The following is a 22,779-nucleotide window of genomic DNA, read 5'->3' as shown; positions in this document are numbered from 1 at the left end:
GCTTTTTTTTTTTTAGATTCCATATATATGTGTTAGCATACGGTATTTGTCTTTCTCTTTCTGACTTACTTCACTCTGTATGACAGACTCTAGGTCCATCCACCTCACTATAAATAACTCAATGTCATTTCTTTTTATGACTGAGTACTATTCCGTTATATATATGTGCTACATCTTCTTTATCCATATTTTAGCGCATGTTAGATGCCTGCTGTTTTAGGGGTACAACTACATCCCAAGCTCCTTCTGCATATGTTTAAATATATGTATTTAAGCATAGATAAAGGCATTACTGGAGAGTGGGCGACTGTGGTATGTAGGGATGTGGAAAGCGTTTGATATTTTCTGCAAATAAGAAGGTAGTGAGAAGATGATAGAAGGCATGTATGGTACGGACAGTAGCTATGCAATAAATGTTTATTTAAAAAATTTTTATTTTTCTTTCAAAACTTAGTTCACTTTGGGTTCAAAGGTTGATCTCGTGTCCCAGTTTGAGAATTTGGGTATGTAGTTCAAGACCATCCAGATTAAACTTTTCTGCAAATAAATACATATGTTGGGAAGTATAGCCTTTTATTTATTTTTTTAATTTTTTTCTGGCTGCGCCGCACGGCATGTGGAATCTTAGTTCCCCAACCAGTGATCAAACCTGGGCCCCCTGCAGTGGAAGTGTGGAGTGCTAACTACTGGACTGCCAGGGAAGTCCAGTATAGCCACTTTTTTGAAAGGAAATTGGCCTTTGAAGTCAGACTGCCTGGGATTCAAATCCTGATTCTTCTACCCATGAGTTTTGAGTTTTCACACCTAAAAAAACGTGGTGAATAAAAGCTAGGCCGTAGGGTGAAGATTAAATGAGGCATTACATGTAGAGCATCAGGCATGGTGCCTGGAACGTTGTGAGCTACAATAAGGATTACTTACCCTTCTCTTTACACAGGATATAATAGGAATGTTGGAAAGTTCTGACCTCAGCGCCGAAGAATAACTGATTGTGAACAAGGATATTTGTCAACTGGAATATAACATGGGGTTGTGAGGGAGAAGTTCAAAGGGTCTAGGGCAGCTGGAGCCCCAGTGTGTACTAGAGTGTAATGGGGTTGAAGTTTGTACTCAGTACTACCTTTATAGTGATTTGCTTCCCTTCATATGGAAATATATTAAAGGTAGTTATCATTGGGGGCTTTTCCCCCCAATGGGAATTTATCCATCCTAAGTTCTTTTATTTTTTAAATTTCTATTTATTTATTTATTTATCTTGGTGATCAGCGTTTTTGAAAACTGAGAAATAGCCAGACTGTAGAGTGTTTATTGGATAAGTCTCATTGGTGCCATCCTATGACTATTTTAGGTAACTAATCACAGACAAGTGCTCATACACTATTACTTGAGAACGGCGATATTTTTTGGTAAAAGTGGACATTGGTTTCAAAATCGAAATAAACAAATTTTTTTTTTTTTAATTATTTATTTTTGGCTGCGTTGGGTCTTTGTTGCTGCATGCGGGCTTTCGCTAGTTGCGGCGAGCGGGGCCTACTCTTCGTTGTGATGCACGGGCTTCTCATTGCGGTGACTTCTGTTTGTTGCAGAGCACGGGCTTCAGTAGTTGTGGCATGCGGGCTTAGTTGCTCCGCGGCATGTGGGATCTTCCCAGACTAGGGCTCGAACCCGTCTCCCCTGCATTGGCAGGTGGATTCTTAACCACTGCGCCACCAGGGAAGTCCCGAAATAAACAAATTTTAATAGCAAAATCGTAGTGATTCTCCAGAGGTCATTTAAAAAATATTTGCCTAAAAGGTGAAGTGTCAGGAATAATATGAACTCATAAACTTCCATTAACATATTTATTCTTTCTTTTTAGGGGGGAGATTAACATACTTACGTAAATTTAAAGCAAGTAGTTTTTATTATTTGTAGTTCTATTACGTAGCCTTTAAATTATGCTTATGATATTTTGATAGGATTAGTTGTGTGCAGGTCTGTTCCAGCATGTAAGGATCCTTGCAGACTCTACCTTGTGCGACTAGCACGACGTCCAGCATGGGTAGCAGCTTTATGAATAATGTTTTCTATTAAAAAAATAAAATGCCCAGAGCATTTTGGGATGCTTTCCGATTTTAATTTAGGAAAGTCTGTAATCAAGTCTGTCATCGGGAGGAAAGAGTTAAATAGGTTTTCTCTGAGGCTCTTCGCTCCTAGAGTAATTAATCAAATCTTCCCAAAGGACTGAGAGGTGGATCTTTACCAATAGGGGGCCGAAGTTTTCCAGCTGCTGGATGAACTTCTCCGAGGTCTAACGATCGCTTCTGAACACTAGGCACACTGAGGGGCTTGGAGAAACTGTTTAGAAGCTTTCTCAGAGTACATTGAATTGAAAGGCTACGTATTTGGAAATCCAGATGTGGTTTAGTAAGTTTGCTGATGTGTCTTTAGGAGAGTGTACGGTAGAGTGGTAAAACCAAGATCCTCGCAATGAAATGTCTTGTAATATGGGAAACTGTTAACACATTTATTTAAGGTGTTAATTTGTCTGAAAGACATGTGGTTTCCAAATTCGACAAGCATATACGAGCCCATGAAGGTTCCTAAGTTGCTTTGCCTGGCAAAGTAACAGGTATAGAGACTGAAGAACCAATGCTTGATTTAGGCTGATAGAGTGAGTCTGTGTTATAAAGGCAAAAAATAGGCTAGGTAGAATGTAAAAGAAAACGTAAAGGACTTTTTGTCTTCTTCCTTCTTAGATTTTTTTCTGCTATCCTTACAAAGCAAAGCGTCTGGGATATGGTGAAATGTCAGTTATATTGTAAGTCCATGTGTTAAGGCGGAGTCCAGAATGTGAGTTCTGGTGGTCTATAGAAAGGAGATGCTGCGCCTTTTAGGAGTACGGTGGTATACTTTCCAATCACATTTCTGAAATAGAGGGAAAATGAAATACGGGAATGCCTTGTTTTACTGCACTTCAGTGTACTTGGCAGAGGTTGTGCTTTTTACAGATTGAAGGTTTGTGGCAACCCTGCGTCGAGCAAGTCCATCCTCACCATTTTTCCAACAGCATTTGCTCATTTCTTGTCTCTCTGTCACGTTTTGGTAACCCTCGCAACATTTCAAACTTTTTCATTGTCATTTTATTTGTTATGGTAATCTGTGACTTGGGATCTTTGATGTTACTATTGTAACTGTTTTGGGGCGCCACGAACCACACTCGTATAAGATGGCAAACTTAATCAATAGTCGTTGTGTGTGTTCTGACTGCTCTACCGACCTGCGGTTCCCCCATCTCTCTCCCTCTCCTCAGGCCTTCCTATTCCCTGAGGCTCAACAGTATTGAAATCAGGCCAATGAATAACTCTACAATGGCCTGTAAGTGTTCAAGTGAAAGGAAGAGTCGCACATCTCTCATTTTAAATCAAAAGCTAGAAATGATTAAGCTTAGTGAGAGAGGAATGCTGCTAGGCCTCTTGCACCGAGCAATCAAGTTGTGAATGCAAAAGAAGAGTTCTTGAAGGAACTTAAAAGTGCTACTCCAGTGAATACACAAATGACAAGACAGCGAAGCAGCCTTATTGCTGATATGGAGAAGATTGTAGCGGTCTGGAGAGAAGATCAAACCAGCCACAACATTGCCTTAAGTGAAATTCTAATCCAGAACTAGGCCCTAGCTCTCTTCAATTCTGCAAAGGCTGAGAGAGGTGAGGAAGCTGCAGAAGAGAAGTTTGAAGCTAGCAAAGGTTGGTTCATGAGGTTTGAGGAAAGAATCCATCTCCACATCAGAGTGCAAGGTGAAGCAGTAAGTGCTGATGTAGAAGCTGCAGCAAGTTATCCAGAAGGTCTAGCTCAGATAATGCAGGTGGCTACACTAAACGACAGATCTTCAACGTAGATGAAATAGCCCTATTTTGGAAGAAGGTGCCATGTAGGACTTCCATAACTAGAGAGGAAAAGTCAGTGCCTGGCTTCAGAGCTTCAAAGGGCAGGCTAATTAACTCTCTTGTTAGGAGCTAATGCAGCTGGTGACTTTAGTTTGAAGCCAGTGCTCATTTACCATTCTGAAATCCTGAGAATTATGCAAAATCTACTGTGCCTGTGCTCTATAAATGAAACTACAAAGCCTGGATGACAGCACATCTGTTTATAATACGGTTTACTGACTATTTTAAATCCACAGTGAGACCTACTGCTCAGAAGAAGAAAATATTCCTTTCAAAATATTACTGCTCATTGACAATGCACCTGGTCACCCAAGAGCTCTGATGGAGGCGTACAATGAGATTAATGTTGTTTTCATGCCTGCTGACAACAACATCCATCCTGCAGCACATGGATTAAGGAGTAATTTTGATTTTCAATTCTTATTATTCAAGAAACACATTTTGTAAGGCTGCCATGTGATTCCTATGATGGATCTGGGCAAAGTAAATTGAAAACCTTCTGGAAAGTATTCACCATTCTAGGTGTCACTAAGAACATTCATGATTCATGGGAAGAGGTCAAAATATCAACATAAACAGGAGTTTGGAAGAAGATGATTCCAACCCCCATGGATGACTTTGAGGGGTCTAAGACTTCACGGGGGCGAAGTAACTGCAGATGTGGTGGAAATAGCAAGATAACTAGAATTAGAAGTGGAGCCTGAAGATGTGACTGAATTGCTGCAATCTCATGATAATACTTGAATGAATGAGGAGTTGCTTCTTAGGGATGAGCGAAGACAGTGGTTTCTTGAGATGGAATCTACTCCTGGTGAATATACTGTGAAGAATCTTGAAATGACAACAGAAGATCTAGAATATTGCATAAGCTTAGTTGATAAAGGCACGGCAGGGTTTAAGAAGATTGAGTCCAATTTTGAAAGAAGTTCTTTTGTGGGTAAAATGCTGTCACAGCATTGCATGCTACAGGGAAATCGTTGGTGAAAGGAAGAGTCAACTGATGCGGCAGACTTCATTGTGGTCTTATTTTAAGAAATTCCCACAGCCACTGCAACCTTCAGCAACCACGACCCTGATCAGTCAGCAGCCATCAGCTTCATGCAGGACCCTTCACCAGCAAAAAAAGATTACAATTCACCAAAGGCTCAGATGATGGTTAGCATTTTTTAGCAATAATTATTTTTTAATTAAGACATATACTTTTTTTTTAGAAATAATGCTATTGCACGCTTAATAGATTACAGTACAGTATAAACATAACTTTTATATACACTGGGAAACCAAAAAATTGTATGAGTTTATCGCGATATTCACTTTATTGCAGTGGTCTGGAACTGCACCTGCAGGATCTCTGAGGTCTGCCTGTAACGGGATGGAACTTAGAGAATTACTATAGAGAATTTAGTCTTATCTAAAGAGAGTTCTAGTTTTTGCCTTTGGCTTTGGGAGGTAATCTCTAAATCCTTGAAATGTCCTGCCTGATAGGAGTGGTTTTGGGCCACACCAGGTGACCTAACAGTGTGGTTCATGGTGAATGCTTTGGGTCATGGGTATCAGGGGCACGGTAACCATGTCTTTGTGACCAAACCCTCATAAGAACTCTGGATGCCGAGGCCCAGGTGAGCTTCCTTTGTTGGCAGTACTCTGCATATTACCGTGCATTGCCACCGAGAGGAGTTAAAGCTGTTCGTTATTCCACTGAGAGGGGACAGCTGGAATCTCTGTGTTTGGAACTCTCCTGGACTCTGCCTCGTATGTCTCTTCCTTGGCTGATTTTAATCCATATTCTTATGCTGTGATAAACCGTAACTGTGAGTATAATATTGACAGCTTTTTAGCTTTCAGTGAGTTCCAGAAGCCCTTTTAGTAAATTATCAAACCCGAGGGTGGTCTTGGGGGCCTCCCCACCCCACTACTTATAACTGATGTGAGAAATGAGTGTTGTCCTTGGAAAATTCCTCCAATTTTTTTATCAGTAAAAAGCGCATTAGATGCTTTTTGGGCATGAGTGGGGCTTCTCAACTATAGGATGATCCTGCTGGGGCATTTCATTGAAAGACTCCCAGCTGTTCATTAACTTTGGGTCTTTCTTCTTGGCCTGGTCCGTTTCTGCGGAGTTGAATCCTCCAGTCTTCTGCCTGGGGGAACAGAAGCTACACTGCTAGTGTTCTGAGGGTAGAGGAAGGGAAGGGAGCTGGTGGTAGCTCTGGATTTCAACTTTCACTGTTCCTTCTGTTTTCTCTATGATGATCTTGACGGCAGAAGTAGTACAGGGTGTTGAGAGAGCACGTGATTGGGGCACCTAGTGTATATGGGGTGTCAGGGAAAGCTTCATAGAGAATGATTAAACTGATATCTGAAGGATGAGAAAGGAGCTTGCCAGGTGAGAATGAGGGAATAGTATTCTAGGCAGAAGGCTTATAAATTTGAGTAGATATATCAGTATTACTTGGGAAAGGGGAGCAAGTAAGTTGTCAATTTGTTACAACCGTCTATATAATCAGAAAAGTGGCACCAGGGATGTAATACCAAAGGTGATTTGTAGATTGAAGGGAATCCCTCTTTTGGTGGTTAATAATATTAACTAATTAATACCATGTCTTCTTCAGATATGTAAATAAAGGCAGTGAGGTTCCAAATGAAATTCTTGCTTAGGAGTCAGGATTTAAACTTACCACATTGGGTGTGAGAAGTTGGACTTTGTGAAGAGTTGAATGTTTACATTAGTCATAAGTGTTCTTGTTAATTTGTCTTAAGTTGCTTGTTGACTTTGTCTTCTAGATGTCACTTGAGGTTTGTTTGTTTTTTGTAGTGGCAATATGACCAATTAGAGTAGTTTTAAGTAGATGCTGAAATTTAGATTAGCTGTTACTTGTACCTAAGTATTCAGATGGCAAACTAATGGTTTGCAAGAACTTTTGAACTTGCCTTTAGAATCCTAGGGCAGATTATAATGACACTTCCCAGGTTTAAAACTTTGAAATGTCTCCCGGTTTTCTGTTGAGTTAGATATAATTGTCTCAATCTACCAATCTTCATCTTTCAGGCTTTGTTTCTGTTTCTCTCTGATATGTACTTGATTCTTCAGAAAAGAAAAAAAAGTTGGATTTTTCCTGAACTAAATTTGAGTTCTTCCCCCTTAGGGTCTTCCTTCCAATGCTGCTCTTTGCCTCCTCAGCTACCCGCCACCTCCATCTCTACCTCTTCATAGCTGTTGGTGCAGTTCTTCCAACATGACTTTTTTTTTAGTTCCCCCACCAGCAAACCCTCACTTTCTCTTAAACTTCCATAGCACCGTGCCCCTTGTTTACTCATTAAAAAGGCAGAAGAAGGCTTAAGGTCCTCATTTCTACTCTTATTTTCAGTTCTCTTGGGTGCAAGTTATCTAACTAATTTTGGCACCTGGTGTGATAGGACTTACTAAATCTGTTTATAGCTGAGTTGAATTCAGATTCCTGTTTATTTTCCCGATGATCTGTTTTCAGGTTTTCTCAGTCTGCTTTAGAGAATGCATATGTGTTCTAATATGCCCATTTTATTTACCTCTGTATTTGACATTCTAATTTGATATCAAAGGCAAAAGAGCCTACCCATTTGGCCCTGTTTTTTTTTTCCTTTTAACTATTTCTTTCAACTGTTTTTTTTCTTTTTTCCAACTGTTTTAAACTAACTTATTTTTTTCCTCCCAGGTTTTGAAAGAAGTAAATGTTCGTTATACAGAATTGGCAGCAACTGGGCCGTAGTTTTCCCCCCTTTCCATTCTATCTTACATACCAACTGATCAAATCAATTAACAGGGGTTCTCCAGTATTTCACATGTGGGGTCCTCTGTCTAAATGTCAAGATTCTCTGTGACCTGCTACCACCTTATCTATGCCACCATATCTTTATTCCCAGACACAACTTTTGGTCATTGTTATTGTTCTGTGAACAGACCATCACCATTCCTATATTGGTCTTTATTCATATTATACCCATTGAAATGTCTTCCCTCTCCTTGACTTGCAGTTAATTTCTGCTCATCTATCAGGGCAAGTAGGACTGTTGAAAGCTTCCTTGGCCGGCCTAGCCTTCTCATAGTGACGGAGTGTAGTGACGGAGTTGGAGCCAGAACCCAGTGTCCTGCCCTTTTCTGTACCGTCATGTCCTCTGTTTACCACTCCTGCCCAGATCCATTGAATGATGACTGTCACACCAAGCTGGCTGGTTCTTTCCTCCTTGGCAACGATGGCTTTCTAACCTGGTGGGGAAGTTAATCAGCGAAGACCTATATCATCACACCAGCTGTACTATAAAAACATTGTAAAAGTGCCCAGCAGAGTCAGTGCTCCATAAACAGTTGTCCGTGGTTTTCCAACTCCAAATCCAATAATGCCCGTATCACAGAACCAGAATCTGGAATCCCTTTCTTCCAGGGCAGTGCTGTGTATCCAGAGCTGGTGCCCCTCGTGCTCCTCTGAAGCCCCTAACGTGGCAGCCTAGTACAAGGCCTCAGTAGATGGCCTGTGGGTTCAGTCGTGTTACCACCGTGCTGTTAAAAGTTTTACAGTAAACTCACTTGGAACTCTAGTAAATTAAAAACGAAATGGGTGGGAACTCTTGGATATTTTAACCGCCAAGAGGACATTTCTCAAACAGCTTTGATAAGTGGACTGCTGAGGAAAACTACACCGTCCCAACCTGGCAGGTTAACAGTTCTTTGAACTAGTTAATGAAATGCTTCCTACTGGAAACCTGGAGAAATGCGTAGTTTCTGAAAAACCTTTTGATAATGCTTCCCCTAAGAGTTTAAGAAAAATGCCAACAGAGTAAAAAGTACTGCTTTTTTCATAGATTTCAACATGTTTAAACAATAGCAGGAAAGAGTACAAGGGAAATAGCGGCTGTTTGTTCCCCAGGGAGGTCGGTCATTGGTTGACACCAGTTTTATAATGGCAAATAATATTTTCAGTGGTAACAGAACTCTTTGCAGGAGAGCTTAGAAAAACAGCTGATGGGCATCAAGCTAAAGGTGTTTTGAAAAGTGAAAAATATGTTAGCTTTGTAAATAAATTGAGGTGGATTTAAAAACGGGCACGCATTGCTATGCTATTTAACCTATAGAGTTTCACTGTAGTTTTTAAAAACATTTAATTGAGGTATGTCTTAGTCTATTCAGGCTGCTATAGCAGAAATATCATAGAATGTGCAGCTTATAAGAAACAGGAATTTATTTCTCACAGTTCTGGAGGCTGGGAAGTCCAAGGTCAAGGTGCCGGCAGATTCCATGTTTGATGAGGACCAGCTTCCTCGTTGGTGGCTGTGATTTCACTGTAACCTGACAAGGGAAAGGGGCAGGGGATCTCTCTGGGGACTTTTTTATCAAAGTGGTTTTTTTTCCTTTTTTTTTTTCCCCCGGTACGCGGGCCTCTCACTGTTGTGGCCTCTCCCGTTGCGGAGCACAGGCTCTGGACGCGCAGGCTCAGCGGCCATGGCTCACGGGCCCAGCCGCTCCGCGGCACGTGGGATCTTCCCGGACCCGGGCACAAACCCGTGTCCGCTGCATCGGCAGGCGGACTTTCAACCACTGCGCCACCAGGGAAGCCCTGGGGCCTTTTTTATAAGGGCAGTAATCCCATTCATGAGGGCTCCATCCTCATGACCTGTTCACCTCCTAGGGGCCTCAACCTCCAAATACAATTACTTTGGGAATTAGGTTTCAACATATGAATCAGGGTAGAGGGAGGGCACAGACTTGCAGAGCTAGCAGGGCATGATATATACAGTAAAGTGTTCTAATCATAAATGTATTGTTTAGTTTTTAGATATAAGTGAGTTTCAGTGTAATTTGATTTACACATTTGTATTAGTGGAATGTCAAATATTTACATTTTAAAGTTTGAGAAGGAAAATAATAGTTCTTAGTCTGCCACTTTGTACTTGTGAAGCAGTTTGCTATTACAAGCTTTTCATATTGGTTTGTGTATGTTATTTATTGCTATGAAGTAAATTACTACGAAACTTAATGACCTAAAACAACAATAAACATTTATCATGTCACACAGTTTCTGTGGGTCAGAAATTTGCGAGTGGTTTAGCTGTGTGGTTCTGGCGTGGGGTCTCTCATGAGGTTGCAGTCGAGTTATCAGCCCAGGCTGCAGTCACCTGCAGGTTTGACTGGACCTGGGGTTCCACTTCCAAAGCGTCTCCCTCCAGTGTTTGCAGTTAGTGTTGGCAACTGGTGAGAGCCCTCAGTTCTTGGCCACGTGGACCTCTCCCTAGGGCTGCTCGAGTGTCCTTATGACATGGCCTCTGACTTCTCCTAGATCCTAGATAGTAAGGCAAAAGCCTCAATGCGTTTTATTACCAATTGTTGGAAGTCACACACTGATATTTCTACAGTATCTTATTGGTCACAGAGGTCAGTCCTATTCATTGTGGAAGGAGCATGAATATCAGGAGATAAGAATCACAGAGGGTGATTTTGGAGGCTGACTATATTGGTTTCCCTTATTCATTGTGTTATTTATTTAGCTTGTTTTTGTATATAGTTTTTTTTTTTAAGATTTCAAACATTCCAAAAAGTAGAAGGTCTAATATAAAGAACACCCATATATACCAATCACCTAGACTTAAGAGCTGCTAATAATTTGCTGTGTACTTTGGCAGTTTTTTTCTGAAACATTTTAAATTAAAAGTACAGACATCGTGACATTTCACTTATAGTTTTTGCATCTTTAAGAAATAAAGGTATTTTCTTGCAATACCATAATACCATTGTGACAATAACAAGATTTTTTAAAAATTTACTTATTGTTTATTTATTTTTGGCTATGTTGGGTTTTCGTTGCTGCATGCGGGCTTTCTCTAGTTGAGGCGAGCGGGGGCTACCCTTCGCTGCGGTGCCCGGGCTTCTCACTGCGGTGGCTTCTCTTGTTGTGGAGTGTGGGCTCTAGGCACGTGGACTTCAGTAGTTGTGGCTCGCGGGCTCTAGAGTGCAAGCTCGGTAGTTGTGGCGCACGGGCTTAGTTGCTCTGTGGCATGTGGGATCTTCCCAGACAAGGGATCGAACCTGTATCCCCTGCATTGGCAGGCAGATTCTTAATCACTGCACCACCAGGGAAGTCCAGACAATACCAAATTTAAAATAATTCCTTGATATCCTGTAATACCAAGTACACATTTAAATTTCCTTGGTTGTCCCCATAGGGTATTTTGTAGCTGGTTTGTTCAAGCCAGGATCCAAAGAAGGACCGTGCATTATATTCAATTGTTGTATTTGTCTCCCTTAATCTGGAACACCCCCTTTTTTTTTTTAACTGCCATGAGCTCGATGATACCGGGTTACCTGACCTGTACATTGCCCCAACTTCTAGATGTATCTGATTATTTCCTCATGATGTGGTTTAACTTATTTCTCTATCTTCTGTATTTTCTTTAATTTGGAAGTTGTATCTTGTGTTGGTCTGGCTTCTCTAGAAAAAAAGAACCAGTAGTAGATAAATGGATAGATATATAGATCGATAGATAATTATATACATACATACATACATACATATATATATATAGAGAGAGAGAGAGAGAGAGAGAGAGATTGATTGATTGATTGATTGAATATAAGGATTGGCTCATGTGATTTTAGAGGCTGAGAGGTCCGGTACCTGCAGTTGGCAAGCTGGAGACCCAGGAGAGCTTATGGTGTAGTTCCAGTCCAAGTCCAAGTCCAGAGCTAGGAGAATACTGATGTCTCAACTCAGAGACAGTCAGGTAGAGAAAGAGAATTCTTTGTTACTCAGCCTTTTATTCTATTCAGGTCTTCAATAGATTGGATGAGGCCCACCCACCTTGGGGAGGGCAGTATGCCTTACTCAGTCTTCCAAGTGTTGACCCCATCCATAAACACCCTCACAAGACACGCCCAGAAATAATGTTTAACCACATATCCGGGCACCTTGCAGCCCAGTCAAGTTGACACATAAAATTAACTATCACATATCTAAAACTTGATTAGATTCAGATTAACAGTTCTGATAAGAGTACTGCATAAGTGGTGCTGTTTATTTCATTTTATATCATATCATGAGGCACAAAACAAGGCCTGAGTTGGATTTTGATAGGGGTGACCTAGCATTCAAACTAAATACTTTTGATCGTGAAAAGGGGCACTATGAATACTTAAAATGGTATAATTGAAAAATATTTATTGATTAACAAATTGTTTTTATTTTTTGGTGGGCCTTCTATTCAAGAGAAAATAACTATTCAAAAACTTGTAAAAAATTCATCCTAAAGGAAAATATATTCACGTGCATCAAAATAAAAAATGTATTCCTATTAATTTTTCAGCATTATAAAATAACATAAGTTGAATTATTACTCAGCTTTAATTAGTTTCTTAGCTGTATCATCTCTGATATGCCATTGGTAGTTTTTTGAAGAATAGTTTTTTCAGTTTCTTAAAGTATTAAAATGTTCAGCAAGTTTTTCAAACTTTCATTTTATATTTCTTAACTTTGAAAGCCTTGACACCTTCAATTGATTTTTCTTTGTGGAACATAATATTTTTAATTGACAAAATATTTACAAATGCTGAAGGTACTTGGTAAACTTAGAACACATTCTGTAAATGGCGGATATTCTCAATTCTCATGGGTTTTTGTATTGAAATGTGTAAATATTTCAGCACAAGTAGTCTCACCGTTAATGTACTTTGCTCCATTCTGAAGCAAAATAATATATATTTTTATAAGACAAAACTTGTCAAATAAGATGTCTCAGTTTATGATTCTTTTGAAGGTTTTGTTAAGTTTATATACTGTAACGTCACAGGCCCTCTCAGTTTCGTTTCTGTGACATTGTGATTTATAGTAAGAAATATATATTTAGTGTTCATCCTTCCTCGGCACAGAGCTCCTAAACCCTTCACATTTCCTATGATGTGAGCTATAAAGGTGTCTGGTTATGGCAACGATGTGGTTTTCGGGCCTCACCTAAGCGTGGGGCCTGGCTGCCTAGAGAACCAGCCACTGATGAGGTTGTTGGAACCTTCTCTGCCACCCCTTAACTGACCTGTGGGTTAGGGAGAGGGGCTGGAGGTTGAGTTCGATCGCATATCATGGCTAGTGATGTAATCAATCATGCCTGTGTAATGAAGCCTCCATAAAACCCCAAAAGGGTTAGGGTTTGGAGAACTTACGGCTTGGTGAACATGTGGTGATTCAGGGAGTCATTCTCTTAGAGAGGACTTGGAAGCTCTTTGCCCTTTCCCCCGCCTTTCCCTTTGCATCTCTTTCATGTAGTTGTTTCAGTTATATCCTTTTATAATAAACTGATAATCTAGTATTCCTGTGAACTGGTCTAGCAAATTAATCGAATCCATGGAGGGGGTTGTTGGAACCTCCAGTGGTAGGTCAGAAACACAGGTGGTAACCTGGACTTGCATCTAGGTCTAAAGTTGCGGGGGGGAGGTAGGGGGTTGGGCAGTCTTGTGGGACTGAGCCCTTAACCTGGGGAATCTGATGATAGTATCTCTGGGTAGATAGTGTCAGAAGTGAGTTGAATTGTAGGACATCCAGCTGGTGTCTGGAGCATTGTGGTAGTGTAGGAAACCCCTTCTCCCCACATTGGAATTAGGTGTAGAACCCTTAAGTTCTTTCCAGTACAGAAAGTAAATGTATGCAGTTTAAAATAGGAGCTTAGAGTAGCCAGTCTTCAAAGATGGACCAGGTCTCCGGGATTGATGTCTTTGTGTCGTCCTCTGCTGCATTGACTCAGGCTCACCCGAGACTCACTGTAACCACAGAAGGTGACAGAAGTGATAATAGCTGCTGTATGATTGGGGAGCCCTCAGCTGCTCTGTGAGAAGTTCAGCTGCCCTGTTGGAAATGGCACGTGGAGAGGGGGACGTTCGGACCGACATGGAGGTGTCCCGGCAGAGCCCAGTCTCCTGCCGCTCCTCTGAGGCACCGGACATGTGAGTGCAGCCATCTCGCATGTTTCAGACTCATCGTCATCTGGTGGCCGCCACACGAGATCTCAAGTGAACTGCCCAGCTGAGCCCCAGTCAACCAACAGAATCCGGATAAATAATAAAAGGCTTGCTGTTTTTCGGCATGACATTTTGTGGTGGTTTGTTACATAGGGATAGATGGTAAGCAAAACAGCTAAGTCGAGATATTCCAAAGTACAATTTTAGAATTTTAAAATTCAACCTGTACGCTAGTTGAAATCTCATTTAATTTGTCCAAGTCCTCTCATTTGTAGAGGGATAAATTTCAGTGTCTTCCTGTTTGCAATATTTACAAACAGTTGTCAACAATAGTTGTAGTTCACTAAGTTTCAAAAGCTGGAGGCTTTGGGTATTTTATTTATTTAATAAGTTTTTTTAAAAAAATATTTTTCAACTGATATTGAAAAAAAAAGTAAAGCCAACATTTAAAGGTCTCATTTATAAAATAGTTCAAGACTTGAGTATGTCAGCTTAGGCTGATTGACAAAATGGTTCTTCCTCTTCAAACAGTCAAATGTTCCTAATAATCAACTGATGATAACCAGCAAAGAGATAGTGCACACTGCCAGGAAGAAGTATTTATTTTTAATTAAACATCAGCTTTCTCACAAAGATCAGGTAGTTCACTTATTCTGTGTATATATAAAATATTTAAAATTTGACAGCTATAGCTTGTGTTTTGATTGTTAGACTAGACTATGGAAGCTTATTTGGATGAAATTATAAGTTAGGTGTCTGTCACAACCAGATTCAAGTGTATTTCTGCTCCCTGGGTTTCTTAATAAGAACATTGTTTTTATTGTGATGCTATACGCCAACAAAATTTGCATCTGTGTCATCTCTGCAAAATCAAATAATTATTTGTTCAGTGCTAACCTCTTTAACTGAATTTACATTGGCGGTCACAATAATGTCAGGTGTTTTACCTTCAACAAATAGATTTCTGAAATCTTTTTCTTTGATTTAATGTTAGGTTTTTAAAAATGAGCCAATATTTGAATTAATTTAACTCATTTTTCTCTTTAAAGCACCCATGACTTATATAAAACTTATATTGTTCAGTTGTTTGTGAAATTCTTCTGCTTCTGGAGCCAACAAATTAATAACTACTGCTTTTCTTCTTGTACATGCAGTAGAATTTTGGTTGTGAAAACAGGCACTATTTAGAGTACTCATTTTATCTCAATGAAAAGTCATGCTTCAGAGTTTTATGTAACTGTATCTTCTGAGGCTTCTGTTAAATTGCCATCTTTAAGCACAGGCTTCTTAACTGCTAATTTTTTAAGTAAATGTGAGTGTTGTTTAGCAGATTGGGGTCTTGTAGAGATATGCTGGCCTATGATAAATGTTCAAAAACATTTTGTGTAAATTATAGATCATACTTTTCCAAGAAATGGAAATTCAGAAGTTAATTTTTCATTAAACATTTTTTTTTCTGGCTGCACCACGCTTGAGGGATCTTAGTTCCCTGACCAGGGATTGAACTCGGGCACTCGGCAGTGAAAACGTGGAGTCCTAGCCACTGGACTGCCAGGGAATTCCCTAAACATACTTTTCTGAGTTCATTGTTGCTGATAGATTTTTTTTTTTCCAAAATAAAAAAGCCTAACCCCAAATACATACTTTCAGGCTTACAGAATATAAAAATGATAAAAGCAATGCTTTCAGTTTGCTATCCTTCGGGAATCTAGAGGTCCCCTACACATATGCCGTGGTCACCTAACCTACAGGTTCTCTTGCTTCTCATGCCCTGCTGACTGCTGGCATGGTGCGTCTGTGTCTCTTGCAGGCTTGGGCTCAGGCCAGGGCCCAAGCAGCTGGTATGTTCAGAGGCACAACATTATGCGTATTTCTCCCACCACCACCCAAGACTGGAGGGCGCCGCCCGTATTGCAAGCACCTGTCCTCATCAACGTATGTCCAAAACGCTGGTACTGTTAGTTTTGTAATGGCTGGAAGAAGGGTGGGGAAAAGAGTGAAGTTTTGGCCTCTACAGAGTGACCCACATGTCCAACTGAGATCTCTTCACTGCTCTCGTCTCTCACACACTTTTACTGGTGATGGTGGTAGAAGCTGGAGTCTACCAAACCCATGCTGGTTTGTTTTAAGGTTTATTAAAAACAAAATATACGGGACAAATGCTAAACCAGATGGGACAGGGGGTGTACACTGGGCATGTCCTGGGTGAACTAGGATGATGTGGTTCCCCTAGTGAGGACCAATATGTATGTATATGTTTATCTGTCTCTTCTCATTAGAAAAAGCTCTGTGAGAGTAAGGGTTTGTTTGTTCATCCGCTGCTGAATCCGCAGAGCCTGCATCAGTGCTGGCGCCATCGTGGGTACTCCTTTGATGTTAGTTGAATGAATGAGTAAATGTAATTCATAGCCAGAATTGCATTTAGCAAGCTTCCCATGAAGAAAGTCCCTTGTCTGTCTCTTATCTTACGTATAAGCTGTTGACTTTGGGATGGAGACCCCCGTAGACTCTGTAAGTAGGCCTAGAGCCATTTAGTTGGAAATGCTGGGGTCCTGTGCACCTTGAGCCTGGACCAGAAGGGGAATGTGATCTTGGGGAAAGTCTGTACTCTCAGCTCCACAGACTCCTTACCTACGGGGAAGGGCACTGCTATGGGAGGGCCAGAGCAGAGCAGGCCCTCTAGAGTGTGGGCCTGTCTTGCCCAGGTGTGATGTTGGTATCATATAGGATTCATGTAATAATCAGCTTCTGTCTGGTGGCCCATGGTGCTAAGGTTTTGGTGATCTTTTCTATGGGAGCAGTAACAGTGGCATCTGGTATTATCATTTCTGCCTGGCACTGTGCCGTTGTGTCAGGCTGGCCTTGTGGAAGATCTCTGTGGCCAAGGATTGGTCGTGAAAGGTTTGGTGGGGTGAAATGCCCCAGGGAAACATTGCACATGCTGATGCCTGGGCTACAGCAGCAGCCGTCTTACTGGTCTACCTACTCTTGTCTCCCTCCCTTTCCACCTGTCCTGCACACTGCTACCTGGCAGTGCCTCTTAATTCCAAAGAGTTAAGTATATTTTGTTTTTACTGCTCGATAAGGTAATGCGTGCTCTTTGTAAAAAGTTTAAAGTATTATGTAAATGAAAGTAGAAATCTTAATGTAATTCTACCTCTGAAGAGAAACACTTTTGTCAATTTGGTATACATTCTGTTATTTTTTTGCACATATACCAACAGATATATGTTTTGTACTTTTGGGTTTTTTTAAACATTTTTAATTTAAAAAATCACTGCTGTGCAGGTTACTTATTTTCACTTAGTAATGAATCATAATTAGTTTTCCGTGACAGTACTTACTGATCTACCTCATTCTTTTTAATGGCTGGATCATATTCTGTATTATGGATTTGCTGTGTTTCATTGAGCTGATCATAGATCTTGGTGTCATTTGCAACAATACTACCATAAATACCTTTTCATATTTGCATTTGCATACTCGTGTAAGCATTTCTATGGGACATATACTGTATGCTGATTAATTTTTAGTAAATACTTCTTTAATTCTGTTACAGCCCAGTTTGGAAATTTTCAGTGGCTCTGATCAGTTTTAGGATAAAGTCTAGAGCAGTGCTGTCTAATAGAAATATAATGTGCAACAGAAAGTAATCAAAAATCTTCTAGTATGCATGTTGTAAAAAGTAGAAACAGGTGAACATAATTTTAATAACACTTTATTTAACCAAATGTGTCCCACATATTATTTCAATTCAGTATGTAGTCAGTATCAAAACATAGCTAAAATGATACTTTACATGCCTTTTTTGTACTAAATCTTTGAAATCTGCTGTGTATTTTGTACGTAAAGCACATCTCAATTTTGATGATCCACATTTCAAGTTCTCGAAGAGTTGCATGTGGCCGGGGGCTACTGACTGGCTAGCACAGATCTAGACTCCTTAGCCTGGTACTTAAGGAGCTTTACAGGTAAGCCACTGTCAATCAAATAGAGCCAACCTGCATTTGTTCCTGGTATCCCTGTTACCCACAAACCTCTTGTACTTCCTCTATATTTTTCGTGAAGCCTGCCCATCACTCGGGCAGGGTTTCTCAACCTTGGCATTATTGACACTTGGGCTCAGATAATTCTTTATTGTGGAAGGTGGTACCATCAGTCCTGTGCATTGTAGGAAGTTTACCAGCACTTCTGGCCTCTGCTCACTAGATGCAAGCGGCAGTTTCCCACCCGAAGCTGTGACAACCAAAAATGCCTCCAGGTTGAGGGCCATACTTCAGGGCCAATTTCAAACCTCTGCTTATCCGTGGAGGGTTTTTTTCTGGCCAACTGGATGAGCCTACTCTAACCTACCCTTCATCTGAACTTGCCTTATTGTCCAGCCAGTGTGGTAAGTATGTTATAGGGAAAAAACATTTAGCGGTCAAGTTTGAGAAGTGCTGGATTAAAGAAAATTCCAGAGGTTTCTTAAATGTGGGCTTTCTCGTGGAGTTTAATAAGCTACTGTACCTTCTGCATCTCCAAGAGAAGTTTTCCCATCTAGCATGTCCCGAACTTATTGATCATTGTCATAGACATTTATCCTTTTCTGCTCTTCAACAACCAACTCACGTCCTCTTATTGTTGGGAGATCTCCTAGTATGTAGGCTCGGTTGGGTCTACTACAGAGGAAGGAGTAGATCTTTCCTCTCCTACCGGGCCCCGCAGTCACGCATGGGTCAAGTACCGGATGTGTTTATATGGACTTGGGGCCCCGAGTGAGTTAAAGATGGCAGTGGTGTCCGGCAGCAGCTGCTGGTGGCATCTTGTCCAGACTGTTGCTCTTAAACGCTGGCATTATTCTTCCAGCTTTTGGCTCTCTTTGGTTCCGTCTGTTTTCTGAGCTTATTCTTCTCGCCTCCATTATCTGAGTTCTTAATATCCTTCCTTTTTCCTTTTTTGTTTCAGTCAGCAAAGTCAGTTTTCATCATTTTTCAACTGAAAGATTCCTAACTGATGCAACCTGTGGGATCAGTTGGGAACCGCTGGTTGAAAGCATTGCTTTTTGCTCTCATGTGTGGGCTTACATTTTGTATTATTCACTTCCTTTCCTCCCCAAGCTTTTTCAGGAGAGGAACAACCTATTTACTGCCATTGCGTTCCCCACGCCGTTTAGCACAGTGCCTGTACCGAGGAAACGCTAAGTGGAGAGGCTGCAGGACTTGCACGTGGGCACTTCGTTCCGCCAAGGATTTATGCTCGTCCAGCTGCGTAACTGCAGCCACCGACTGCTGCTAAGCTTTTGAGGCTGATAACCAAGTGATTATGGGCATCCTGGGAACAAGTGGAGCTGAAATAGCCAACTGAGGACTGGACCAAACAGTATTTTAGGTGCCACAATAAACGGTTGGGTTCTCCTTTCAGTGTCCAGAGTCACCTGCTGACAATAGCTAATAAATCGAGGAGTATGATTGACCGAAGGAGGCAGCTGATTACCAAAGAGCAGCAATAGTTGAGAAATGGCTGATGTCTCAAGGAGGGATGAAGGATAAAAAGAAAGTGAGGAAGCTTTAAAATCCTGATGTGGCGCTGCTGTGCAAAGCCAGGTGCAGGAATGCACACGCCTTGTCACATGAACCCGAACTATCTTCCGCTCTGATGAGGTATTCTGAAAGAGTGGTATAACCCATGTAGCTGGGGATGTAAGACCACCCGAGGGAAGAGGAGTGTAAGCAGAGGATAGACAAGACTGGTTCAGAGGAAACCAATCGGCAGATCAAGTTGGGCTTCAACTTGGTGCCAGCAGTCTAACGGAAGTATTTCAGAGGGTGTAGTAAACTCATCACTCACCTGGGCTTGGGTTGGTAACCTGAAGAATGGTCTGGCTGGTGAATGTATGTGGGTCGGGACTTAGAGATTTAGGAGCAGAGTTGCTGTGCGGAGATACCATAGTAGCAGGGCTTTGTGGGCTGTGGCCATATATGCTGCTAGGTTGCTGCTGTTTTAGTTTCTGGACTGTCCGTCTGGATTCTAAGGACTGCGCTTACACAGTAGAATGTTAGAAGGGTTGGCTAATGCCCAGTGGGGACATGGATGCCTGGGGACATGGATGCCTGGAGGGCTCACCCAGGGTTTACTGGATGCTAGACTAGACCTTGGGAAGAAGACTCATTCCAGACCCCACCTGCTGGAAAGGATGAGGCTCCCAGTACAGTCTCTGTCTTGTATCTTTATGGCTTAGGATCTGGGCAAGGCTGAGTCTCCTCACTTATGTAAATTGAATATCTTCCTAGCTTGGCTGGATCGGGCATATATTGACCTTCAGGGCTCCTTTTTTTTTTTTTTTTTAACAAAGATAACCAGGGCTAAGTTTGAAGGACTAGACATGATGAAGTTGATACTTCACCAATTTCAGTGTCTGAGGTAAAAGATAAATTTCCTGTGATGCAAGGGGTTTATTGAGCACCTATTTCTGTGCTAGGCACTTGTAACTGATTCCTGGGAAGTTGCAAATTAGAATTGAAAATAAACAACACAGAAATAATAGACATCTGGGTGCCTACAGTAGGAAGGGGTTCTCAGTAATAGACTCTGGGATTAAAAATGTACCGCACAAGAAAGGGGTGGGGTGGGAGAAATTGGGAGACTGGGATTGACACATATACATTATTGATACTATGTATAAAATAGACAACTGATAGGAACGTACTGTATAGCACAGGGAACTCTACCTCATGCACTGTGGTAACCTAAACGGGAGGGAAGTCCAAAAGGGAGGTCGATATCTGTATGTGTGTGGCCGATTCATTGTGTTGTGCAGTGGAGGCTAACACAACTTTGTAAAGCAACCATACTCCAATAGAAATTAATAAAAAAAATGTACTGCACAAGTGCATATGAAGAAATGGCTGGAGACAACACTAAGGCAGAAATTTGGGTGGTACAATTAAATGTAAAAACCCAGAAAGAATGAGAAGTAAAAACACAGGAAGTTTAGTTTTTCTTTTCCAAATTTGGGCAAGTCTCTAATGAATTATCACAATTGATTTTTCTCCTTTGAGAACAAAGGTGAAATCAAAATACAACATAAACCTCCTTTCGTGAAGTTGTCATTGGTGTTACACGTTTTAGGAATATTGTACAGAAGTACAGGTATGTCCCTGCAGACAAATGGAAGTGATGGAAAGGCTATGAAGTACATTTGCAGGGAAAATGATCTCTGTCCCCACTGAGACTTAAATAGGAAAAATAAGAATAATAAAAAATTGTGAGAGGAGTATTTGAGAACAAATTTATAACTGAAAGGAGGGCCTGAAAGCCGCCAAAATGGCATACTAAGAGTAACACTGGAGTTTTCTTCTCGAGAGAGTTTTCGGAAAGGAGTATCATCACCTTCCAATTGTGGCTTCACGTCTGTTCTCCCCAAAGGCCCATGTACTCGAAACCCCTCCTGGCCCCGTAAGAGAAGCTTCTATGATCCTGATGAGATTGTGTGCCTTAGAATCACTTCTCCTGGAAAAAAAGACGCTAAAGGGTACTCGAATAAAATATTAAAAATGGTGAAGGACATAACAAAGGCCAGTCAGTCCTTTCTTTTCCCCAGACCCCATAATAGGAGAACAAGGGTTATTTGATGAAATTAAGGAGTAGCAAATTAAGTGCTAATAAAATGGGATAGTCACTTATATAATTCATTACCATGGGAGATCACAGAGGCAAATTCTGTGGCTGGATTAACTATGGGGCTGGATGATGTTATGACCACTAAAGATATTTTTAGCTGTGATACTGTGGGAGAAGTAATCCTGTTACATTCTCCCAGAGATGGTTTGCAGGGACCTCTCTGTCAAGTGGTGTCTGAAACGTGTGAGAGCAGGCCTCGTGGGTTCTAACCTTTGGTGAGGAGTTGTACTAAAAATTAGTTTTTAAGGGGAATGTCCTCAGGTATTACATTCCTGTCTCTGTCCCAACTTCTCTTGTGGAGATCCAAAAGCCTTTAATTAGAAGCAATTGGGGTACAGAGTTTCATTATACAAGATGAGGAGTTCCTGGAGATCTTTTGTATAGCAGTGTGACTATAGTTAACAGTGCTCTGTTGTATACTTTAAATTTGCTAAGAGAATAGATCTTAAATGTTCTCAGCATACATAAAAAACAAAAAGAAAAAAGGATACAGAAAATGTGTGAAGCAATAGATGATGTTAATTAGCTAGACTGTGATTATTTCACAGTGTGTACATTTATCAGGACATACACCTTAAATATTTACTATTTTTATTTGTCAACTATACCTCAACCAGGCTGGGGGTAAAAAGTAAGCAGTAAAAAAAAAACAAAAATAAGAAGCAGCAATTTGGAAAGACATCGCCCAGATCATTTCTGGCCTTTGGGAACCCTTAGTTTATTTCTTGAATGCCACCCGTGTGTCAGGTACCTTGCTTGGAGTTTTAAAAATCTGTTGGGAATACGAACATCTGGACAAATCAGTGCCATTCAGAAGGCACTAAAGATGGACTGTAAGTATTGAAAGCATGGAAGCACAAAGAAGCAAAGGAGTAGCTCAACCTGTGTAGTTCAGGGAAGGTTCACAGAGAAGGTGGCAAATGAATCGTCAGGATAACGGAGGGCATTCTAGGCGGAGGGAGCAAACAGCACACACAGGTCCAGAGACAGAACACGATGTGATGTGTCAGTGAGCTCCCAGGAGTTTAGGAAGGCTGTGCCTCAGGGTTAGGTGGGGTGGAGAGGGAGAAAATGGCACGTGAGGGAATCCGAGGATGGCCTGAGACCTCCCTCCTGCAGCAGGGCCTGGGGGTGGGGAGGGGAGCTTCTAGGAGGTGTCATGTGACTGATTAAGGACCACACCTCAAAGCCTTGCCCTATCTCCTAGGCTTCCCTCTTTCGGCC

General features: G+C 41.1%; 1 protein-coding gene across 1 annotated transcript in view; it reads left to right on the top strand.

Moving 5' to 3' along the window:
* DERA (deoxyribose-phosphate aldolase) overlaps positions 1–22,779 on the top strand; it is a 114,285-nt gene that overhangs the window by 16,976 nt on the left and 74,530 nt on the right. The window lies entirely within an intron of this gene.

The sequence above is a fragment of the Tursiops truncatus genome, chromosome 11 (assembly GCF_011762595.2).
Source record: "Tursiops truncatus isolate mTurTru1 chromosome 11, mTurTru1.mat.Y, whole genome shotgun sequence".
NCBI lineage: Eukaryota > Metazoa > Chordata > Mammalia > Artiodactyla > Delphinidae > Tursiops > Tursiops truncatus.
This window is presented reverse-complemented; position numbering and strand designations above follow the sequence as displayed.